Source organism: Coenobita brevimanus, chromosome 72 (assembly GCF_032717465.1).
Source record: "Coenobita brevimanus isolate Jiangsu-jjx chromosome 72, ASM3271746v2, whole genome shotgun sequence".
Lineage (NCBI taxonomy): Eukaryota > Metazoa > Arthropoda > Malacostraca > Decapoda > Coenobitidae > Coenobita > Coenobita brevimanus.
The window spans coordinates 26,796,324-26,806,930 of NC_137025.1; the positions used below are offsets into that span (position 1 = coordinate 26,796,324).

General features: G+C 39.8%; 1 pseudogene; it reads left to right on the top strand.

The window, feature by feature from the left end:
* Positions 1 to 4,952: 4,952 nt before the first annotated feature.
* LOC145407296 (5S ribosomal RNA) lies at positions 4,953 to 5,071 on the top strand (annotated as a pseudogene).
* The last annotated feature ends 5,536 nt before the right edge of the window (positions 5,072 to 10,607 follow it).

The window sequence follows — 10,607 nt, forward strand, 5'->3', positions numbered from 1 at the left end:
CATAAAAACTATTGATATACTGGTACCCCTTGAGTTAACGGTTACCCCGGAGACTGGGAAAGATGGAGACCAAATGGGTCAAGATGCCAAACTAGAATCACAGGGTTCTCGAGACCTATGGAAAGAACTCCTGGTTAAGGGTCAGATTACGTGATACAGAGTATCATATTTCGCCCGGCCCCAAAAATGTGGGAAATATTTTCCCCCAGAGTAGTTGCGCTCTTTACTTTTTTAAAATTGTCATCCCTGGTTAGAAGCAGAGGAACACCTGGAGAGCGTTAATAACTATTCAAGCCGTTTTTATAACCCAGAGATTGCGTTCCCTTTAATAAATCTTATTATTATTAAATTAAATGCTACTGAGTTTAACCCTTGTGGACAACTATATTGTAAATACATGTAATTATTTTGGAAAGTTCCATTGACCTAAACTGCGACTGTGTGGTAGATGACTTGTCCTGAGGATGAAAAGCCCTCACATGAAAGGCAGATGTGGGTTTAACATATTTACGTAGATAAAGGGAATTTTTGGCTTGGCTTTAGTTTAATTAAAACTAAGATTAATTAGTTAGATTCGCCTTGTATATATCATCATGTAATCTAACTGTATTTAGCAGTGTAATTAATAAATAGTTGGCACCTCTTCAAATTCCATGAGGGAGAAGAAGCTTTCCATGTTAGTCACTTCTGCTCCTAGACCTGGTTCAAGTATACGTTGTCAATAGGCACCTCAAGGATGCTTGGCAGCCCAGGCAACCAACCTAAACATCATGCTCATCGTCATCTGATGTTAGACTACTTCTAAATATGTAATCTTTACGAATTGGTCAATTCAATGGGGAATTAGCTAGGAGATAGGAGAACAATAACTGGGTGAGTTAGAGTATCAGTTACACCTAATCCTCCCAAGAGACTTATATGAATTTACTCAAGGTCGTCTTAGACTAACACTCGTCAAAGCAGTGTATAAATAATTTCTGACAGTAGACTTAAAACAGACAGCACATTGCTGCCATTGTTCAGGTACAATTGGAGAATAACCATGACAAAGATTAAAGAAAACTTGAAAGACAGCATTTGCTTGCACAAGTGAAAAGGAAGGCGAGTGATGACATGACTGCAAGACTTCCAAACTCATTAGAACAGAACTACATACATTTTCTGATAATCTGCTGGAATCTGGCGATGTAAGATATATAGCATATTCGATATACCGAGAAAGACGGAGAGTGTATCCTGTGTTGGCCAAAACTCGTGAGGAAGTGCATCATGCTCGTAATTCTATGGATACTACCATGAGCAAAGACAATGATTTCGTTCTCGAAAATAGTCTAGGAACTGTAATTGTTATCCTTGCATGTGCAACTATTCTTGAATTTCTGGTGAAGTCTGCTCAGGAGATTTTCGTTAATGGAACTTTCAGTTGTCCAAAGTTCTTCTATCAACTCTTCACTATACATGGCTTATGTAGCGGACATTATATTCCATTAGTGTATGCTCTCTTGTCGGGTAAATCAGAGGAGATTTATAGAACTATGTGGAATTGTTGTACTGATATTTGTTCCACAAGGAATCTGCAACTGAGAGCCTCAGTGATACAGACTGATTTTGAATTCCCCATGCCCACAGTTCTGAGAGAAATATTTCCAAATGCACTCGTCGAATGTTGCAGATTCCATATAGGGCGGGTATGGTGGCAAAAAGTACAAAATTTGACATAAGTTCGGAATATAAAGAACAACAATGACATAAGCCAGTGGCTGGAGCTAGCATTATGTCTCCATTTCACTGATCTTGTAGATGTCGAGGATTGGTTTTGCAGTTATCAGATGACAGACGAACCGCAGGATGACAGATGTACGCGCTTTGCAGATTATCTTGTCAATAATTATTCACTGCCGAGTCAAGATATCCCCCTGTGCTTTGGGCTGAAGTCCCCTAGAACCAAAAACGTACAAACAATTCCACTGAATCCACCCATGCTCATTTCAAAAAGCAGTTTTACACAGCACATCCAACTAATTTGCCCTCATGGATATAGTTGAAAATCTTCAGACTACACCTTGTGTGAGGATCAGGAGTACCGGTCAACCAGCAATTCCTTATAACGTTGACAGACAGGACTGAGTATGTTGTCTCACAGTATAACAAGTATAGTTCAGGGGAGAGGAGCAGACGCGACCTATGAAATATTTGCGTTTCCGTTTCATGGCAAGAGTAAATATGTAGCTGTATGTGTCCAGCGTGGATTTTACTATTTCCAAGATCAATAAAGGGCTATCCTGAAATGGCCAAAAATACTCTGCTTTAGAATCCCGCTTCAATCTTCCCTGTGGTGAGCATTGTGCAACAGATGTTAACCTCTGGCAACGGAAGAAGTGAGTGATAAATGCGCTTATGATACGAAAGTCAGCCGCTCTTTTGATGTAAAAGAAAAACAAATCCGTGCTTCCGTGGAAAACACAACGCACTTTTAACATGCGGATCCGCGCTTTCGTAAAACGCCGCCATTAATGTAACAGACCTCCTCCCATGTGGAGTTTGAGAGGATAAATGGCTGTCTGCAGGCAGACTGTTGACTGTAACAAATAAATTATTTTAAATACATGTATTTTCTGTATGTATCTGGGTCTGTAGGCACTGGCTGTGAACTGATAAGTTATGAATTTGTGCCAACATTGGAAAAGATGCAGGGCCGCATCAAGACAATTTAGGCCCCCGGCCACCTCATCAAGTAGGATCCCCCCTTACCCTAACCCCCGACTTTTTTAAGAAAAAAAAAAGACAGTGTAAATTCAAAGGTAGTTATACATATATATTGAGAATTTAGCTCACAAAACCATAAAGTATAAGGCAATATGATGTGTTCTCTGCAAGATTCAAATTGCATACATTAATTAGCAGCAGTTGTTCTTAGATTACTTAGTACCAAAAATATGCTTTTCAATAAACTAACATCTGACAAGAGCAAAATTGTAGTAATCAAAATTACTAGATGAAGTCCTTTACAGATGTAAGTTTATGTAACTAAAAGTTAGCCTTTCGAGCTTTCATAGCAGCAAACTGGGAAACTACGTCTTCAAAGTCAATCACACGTGTTAGATCACTTTCAATGGACATGATGGCAAGGCAGCTCAGCTGCCTTGCCATCATGTCTCGGTAGAGAGGCTGCCTGCAGTCCTGATGGACCCAGGTTCGAATCCCGGCTGCGGCAGGGAACAGTTTAAGGATTTGAATTTAATAAAAAAAAAAACAGACTTTCTTGTTCTACCAGAAGACCCGCCGACATATCGTAAAAGTACCCCTGCTAATACCAATACACCGGTCCTGTAAGAGACAGCCCTAGCATGTATTCAATATGGACGGTGGGTGTTAGCGCCGAGGTGGTGGCATGTGAAGGTGTAGGAGGACTACTGGGCCTTGGGATAGGCCACTGCCCCCGAAATATAGTCCCTGAAGCCTTTGCCCAGAGTCAGACACATAAAAAAAAAAAAAATCTTGTCTCATTATAGCACGCCTTTCACTTTTCACCAATGTCATTTTTGAGAAGCTGCGTTCTGCTTCACACACTGTGACATGCAATGACAAAAGTATTCTCAAAACTATGCTGACATTCGGAAAAGTTGCTGCCAAATTCTGATGTTTTATGAACTTGGGCATTGACAGTGGTGGATCCAATTTCTCTTTCAGTCTGATCATGAACTCACAGAAATGTTCACCTTCATCAGCACAGCCAGAATCAAAATAATCTCTGTATATTGATGTGAGATGGAGTACTCTGGCTGGCAAATTCTCTTCGTTTTGATCCGAGAAACATTTTAGAAATGCAAAATCAGTTGCTAGTCCTCTGTAAGCTTCTTTACGTTGTGCAAGACAAGTCCATAGTTTATATATGATGACAGTGAAAGTTTGCACTTTGAACATCTTACTTGCTGGGGAGTCTGTGAATTCTTCATCTGGCGATTTACTTTCATTAAAATAACTTTATCGTTTTCTAAAACGTTTTATTTCATATTGATAATGTTGGTTCATGCATGGCATGGTGTTGTTTGCATCATCTATCGCATCAAATTTGACATATATACTATTTTTTTTTTTTCAATCGACGCGAAGATGCACTTGAAAGGTTGGTGATGATTGGCTGATTGCAACATTACTTCATAATCTCTTGTTATCATTATTAATTGACAACTTGTATCTGAGGTGGAAATTTGGGTTAGGAAAAGTTATTCATACATGTTGCATTCAGCGGTGGCTGAATCGGTAGAGAGGTGGCGTGCGGTCCTGCCGGACCCAGGTTCGAATCCCCAGTGAGGCAGGGAACAGTTTAAGGATTTGAATTTCATGTAAAGCAGACTTTACCGATCAACCAGAAGACCCGCCGACATGTTGTAAAAATACCCCCGCTAATACCAATACACCAGTCCTGTATGAGACAGCCCTAGCATGTATTCAATATGGACGGTGGGTGTTAGTGCCGAAGTGGTGACATGCAGAGGTGTGTGGAATGTAGGAGGATTACTGGGCCTTGAGAGCAGGCTGTGAAGCCTGTGCCCAGAATTGAGCACATAAAAAAAAAAAAAAAAGTCAAGTGCATTATCGCCTAAATTAAAAAAAAAAAAAAAAAAAAGTATATTTGCTCAATGTACTCTTCTAAAGACTCGAGCAGTGATGTGGCTGTCAGCAAATGAACACATTTCTCCTGCAGAATTAAGCTAACTTTACTGAACTGAATAAGTATTCTGTTCCATATTTTTGCCACGAAATTTGTTTCAAGATTTTGTAGGCCAGTAATTAATCCACTTGCCTCTGACCTCATAATTAGCCACAAAGTCTTTTAGGTTTTCATACAGGCATCTGTAGTTGAGGCACAGTACATTTGTTGCCTCAGCATGACAAGACCATCTCGCATTTGACAAGTGTTTTAAAGTGCGAATCCTATTATTTTCCTCGAGTGAAATCCTACCACTTTGAGTACACCGCTTCCCGTCCGATCAGCGAAGTTAAGCAACGTTGGGTCTGGTTAGTACTTGGATGGGTGACCGCCTGGGAACACCAGATGCTGTTGGCATAACGTTCTCCCTACTTGTCAAGTGGGGTTGGTGGAGGATTAGTGCCCCTCCCTGTAAAACAATTAACTCTGAGCCCTTGGCCACCCTGTTTGGGATACATGGCGTCTGGCAATGAATGAATGAAATCCTTTGTCAAGACAGCCCAATGATGTGTTGACCCTGAACAAAAATCATAAAGTTTGGTCAGAAAAAAAAAAAAAAAATCCTCCAAACAGCAACTAACACTTTGTGCTCCTAGGAGGTTCAGGGAATGGGCAGCACAAGGTATAGTCAATCGGGGTAAATAAAAACAATTTACCTAGTCTTTGCTTCACTGATCCTGTTTCAAAGCAAATGGGCAGACTGGATATCACATGGCAATGGGTACATAACAACCTAAAACATGACATATGAATGAAAGTTCCACAACCAGTCAGTGCTGAGATTTTAAAGAATATGTGGATTTTTTTGTTTTACCCCAGTGAATGTGGAAAATGATAACCGCTCTTGGGGTACAAATATATATATATATATATATATATATATATATATATATATATATATATATATATATATATATATATATGTATATATATATATATATATATATATATATATATATATAATAAAAACTCTGAAACTAATGGAAATACAGCTTCCAAAAACTCATGAATTTTCCTTGTTTATGTGTACAACACATTACAAAACCTATAATTAAATTAAAAAAAATACAGCATACATTCTGAATATACAGTAGACACATGATTTAAGTTATGAACCAAGGCTTTACCTCCGCCAACGAAGTTGGAGGTTATGTATTCACCTGTGTTTGTTTCTTGTTTGTTCATCCACACAATTCTTCAAAAGTTTTCGATGAATTTCAATAAAATTTTGTGGAAGAGTGGGCCATGGGCCAAAAAAAATTAAATTTGGGGGCAGATCCGGATCCAGACAAGGATCCTGCAATCACACTGACAGAGGTATGCGCTCTTTGAGTGCCTTCTTGTCTTTTATATATATTGGTATCTTACTTGTTTGGACTGATCCATGCAAACTTCACATTCTTCTAATGTTTTGACTTTTTAGGAGAAGGAAATCCAAACTTGACTACATTTTTGAAGCATTCATGAACTTCTGCTTCTTCAGAAAAATAATTGTATTGCTTTCCATGAAGTTTATCTTCAGTGTGAAGCTTTGTTGCACCTCACACTGCTGTTGTATTTTTTGCTTTGTTGTTTTCTAGATGCAATAAGAAACAGTTTTTGTATTACCCCTTTGGCGGTGTCTGTACCCGGGATAAAAAAGCACATATCTATACTGGAGTTACAAAAGCAGCCAGGTCCTGTCTCTAGGTTTGGCTCTTAAGGGCAATTGTCACTGATCACCTGACAGCAGAATGAATGTAGTGCATTCAAAACACCTGAAATGGCAAAACTTAATGTAAAAATGCCAAAAAAAAAGTTAAATGAGCAAAAAATAAAACAAAAATTCTTCGTTTGATCATAACCTGGCACCAAGTCATTGTTGGGCAAATCTGTATACACAAAATATGGAGTTTTGGTAGGCCTATCACCACATCAAAAACTAGAAAAAATAGGCAACAGTTAAAGATTGGCAGGCTGTGTTACTTTTTACCCCAACTTGCCCTTTTTTTTTTTTTTTTTTTTTATCCCGACTGACGATATATAATCAGAGATTATTTACATCTTTGATTTTCCTGTGGAGACCTGCATATTTGCCAGGCATGCTGGCAGCATTATCGTACGATTCTCCAAGGCAGTTTTGAATATCTGTGTCCAGTTCTTTCAGTCTGCCCAGGACCTAAGCACACATATATTTTCCTGTGTGACTATTGATGGGAAGGCAAAAAAAAAAAAAAAAAAAAAAAAAAAAAAACGGTCAACTGATTCAATAGACAAAGAAACATACCGAACAGTGACTGCAAGTTCATCAGTTCTTGTAGAAACAGGTGTAGAATCTAAGAGCAGGGAGTAGTATTTTGCACTCTGAATGCCTCTGCAAACAGTTGACAAAACATTTTTACCCATTATCAAAATAAGTTCATCTCAAATGGTGGAGCTCAAGTAAGATTTCCTTTGCTTTTATTCCCATAGTGTGACAGGTGATCAACCAGAAAGCGATCAAACTTGCTTAATAGTTCAAGAATACCTAGAAAGTTACCATTATGGGGCGAACCTATGTTTAGATTAGATCCTCTAAACGCTAATCCACGCTCACTCAAAAACTTTATTACTTCTACAAAGTGCAAAAGTCATGAGTGCCAATATATCCTCTCATTAGCAGTTTGACGACGGAGTCCACTGTTAATAAAACTACTGTTTTTTTTTTATCGTTGTACATAGGCTAGAGTTCTTTATCCATGATCCACTGAACATTCATTTTCCCCAAGAGCTCTTTTGGTGTGTGCCCAGTCACTGAAACCATGAACAAATAGTGAACTTGTAGAGGTATCAGAGTAAACATGTGAAACAGTTGAGTTTACCTTGTGATATAGCGAAGAGCAACCATTCACTCTTTACTGATTCGCCATTACTCAAAGTTATGAAGAATGCAGACTCAGAGAGGAAACTGCGTTTCAGCTTCCCACCTGAACCATACGTCCTTAATGTTCCTTTAACCCGTCACGTCCCGAGCACTTTCGGACCTCCGACACCCCCCAGTCCCGACCACTTTTGGAAAAAAAATTTTTTTGGCTAAAACTACCACTTCAGTTGAGAAACAAAGGAAAATCACAAAGAAAGTGCTTACCATGGTCCGCAACTGGTCAGAACAGGTGAGATCCTCCGCGCCAGGTATCATATTCTATCATTGACGTGTGAGGCGCTCACGTTTTCTATGGTAGGCAATTTTGGGAGAAACAACAAACAACACCTCTACATTTATTGAATTTGAACTAATAAACAATAAGAATAATAATATAATGAATTTCAAAGACATATATATGAAAAATAAGCATTGTACCTTTGCGCAAGCATAGCGAGTTTTGTCCGATTGGTAAAACGCTATGTGCAAAGTTTCTTGTTTCAGTCAACATATAATTTTTTCTACTTGTATACTACTGTTTCAATGCCATTTTACCATTTTGTACTGTATGTAAATGTTTTCAGCTGTTTTCATGCATTACGATGACATGTAGCATAAGTATAGCACACATATGCATACACAGCGCACTCGCTACGACTCGTATTTCAACATACAGCATTATTTTATCACTTTCATAATATTTTTTTCTTTACATTGAACCTCTCCTCTACCACTGTAAACGTTTTCAATTATTTACATTCATTACGAGGGCATTTAGCGAAATGCTAGCACATATTCTCGTAGCAAGCACATTCTCTAACACTCGTGTTTCCACTTTTACTTTATTTCTTCAATCCCAATATACTTTACCACTTACATATCACCCATTTACACCCTATTCTGTACTATACATATTTACTGGCATTATTTATTCTAGTGAGCGTCAGAATATCGCATGAAAATTCCCTCGCAATGAATGTTTCGACCAACATAATACTCATACACTTACATACTAATATTCCACTTGTATTAAACCCGTGTTCACCTGTAGATTCCTATTTACATATTTACGGGCCTTATTTATTCCACTGAGCGTCTGAATATCACATCAAAATACCCTCGCAAGGTATGTTTCCACTTAGATAATACTCATACACTTACATACTAATATTCCACTTATATTACACCCGTGTTCACTTGTAGACTCCTATTTACATATTTACGGGCCTTATTTATTGCACTGAGCGTCTGAATATCGCATCAAAATACCCTCGCAAGGTATGTTTCCACTTAGATAATATTCATACACTTACATAATAATTTTCCACTTATATTAAACCCGTTTCCACTTCCATACTACTATTCACAGATCTACGGGCCTTATAATTACACTGAGCGTCTGTTTGTCACATTTATTTCAGAGTATCAGCGTCCTATCGCATTCACACCTTATCGGAAATGCAGGAGCATGTGAAACTCACTGAAACATGGGTGAATACACAGACCCACGTCACACTGAATGCACTCATAACGGGTGTTCTTTCTCTGAGTGGTGGGTCTCACGCGGGAATTGCTACACACGTGACACCTGCGCTGGGGCCTAGGTCTATTTGCTTGGGGAGGTATAGGAGTGGGGAAATGGCGGGTGGATAATCTCAGGGGAGGGTGGGCACCTGGGGCTGTGCGGGTGCGGTGTTGGGGCCTTTCAACCACATACCTTGCAACAATCTCTCGTGTCAGCTCCCTCACAAACCCTTCAAAGGTTTCCTGAACTCCTGTTGTCATGGCGTGAAGGTGGTGGCAATTCAAGGCAATAATGTCAAGCAGGTGAAAGAATAGTTTTTTGTACCACTTCATCGTGGTCCTGGCACACTCGACGGTGGATATCATGGAGTCTGACTGGTCCACCAGGCGCATGTTGATATTATAATCAAGCACACACTCAGGTTTCCACATGTGGCGCCTGTTCTCGCTCCGATAATCTACAGACTCTGTACGGTGCATCAAGGGGCGGTGAACCGTGGACAAGAGGCGGACTTCTCTATTGTGGTTCCACACTGTTGCAAGGATATTGTTGGCCTGGAAAAAGACCTCCTCATTTCTGTCAAGTTTCTGCCCCACCTTGACCATGTGACGCCAGTTCACCTTGACGGTCCCACCGATCCCCGTGTCATGCCTGTGTAGATAACGAGCGAGAAGAGGGCTAGTGTACCAATTGTCAAGGTAAAGTACGTGACCACGATGAAGATAGTCTTCTATCATTGTCTTTACCACTGCTCCAGACAGACCAATACTCCGATCTTCTATTATGTCTCTCTGTGCACCGATGTACAAGACTATGTCTTGCACATAACCAGTCCTACAGTCACACATAACAAAGATCTTGAACCCAAAACGGTGCCTTTTGCTGGGTATGTATTGCCGAAATGAAACATTGCCTCTCCACAACACGAGACTCTCGTTTATGACGAGGTCTCTATAGGGATAAAATGAGGAACGGAATGTCTGTCTTATGTGATCAAAAACCAACCTAATTCGCCTCATCTTATCTGTGTCATTAGCATTTGCAGGATCATCAGCATCATAGAAATGGAGGCGGCTTAGAATTTGCTGAAACCGATTACGGCTCATTACTTGGCCAAATATTAGTGTAAGCATAATAGGGTCCCTTGTCCAGTATGCAGGAATTCTGTTCTTTCGTACAATACCCATCAAGAGTAACAGGGCCAAAAACAAAAACATTTCTGCAAGGGAGACTGGGTAATCATAGAGGATAGAATGCCTGCTCCTTGTGCCCTGTCTTTCACTCTTACAGCGCTGGCTGGTAGTGAACCGGTTTGTTTGATCCACTCTTTCCTCCACAAAACCCTCACTGAAGAAAAGGTGGAAAAAATCCAGCCTGGTTGAATTAGGGTGCATACCGGGAGCAATGCAGCCAGCACGCCCCTGCTCAGTGAATGGGTGAATGAGGGGAGTAAAATCACTCCCGTCCTCCCAATTCCATGCCACAAA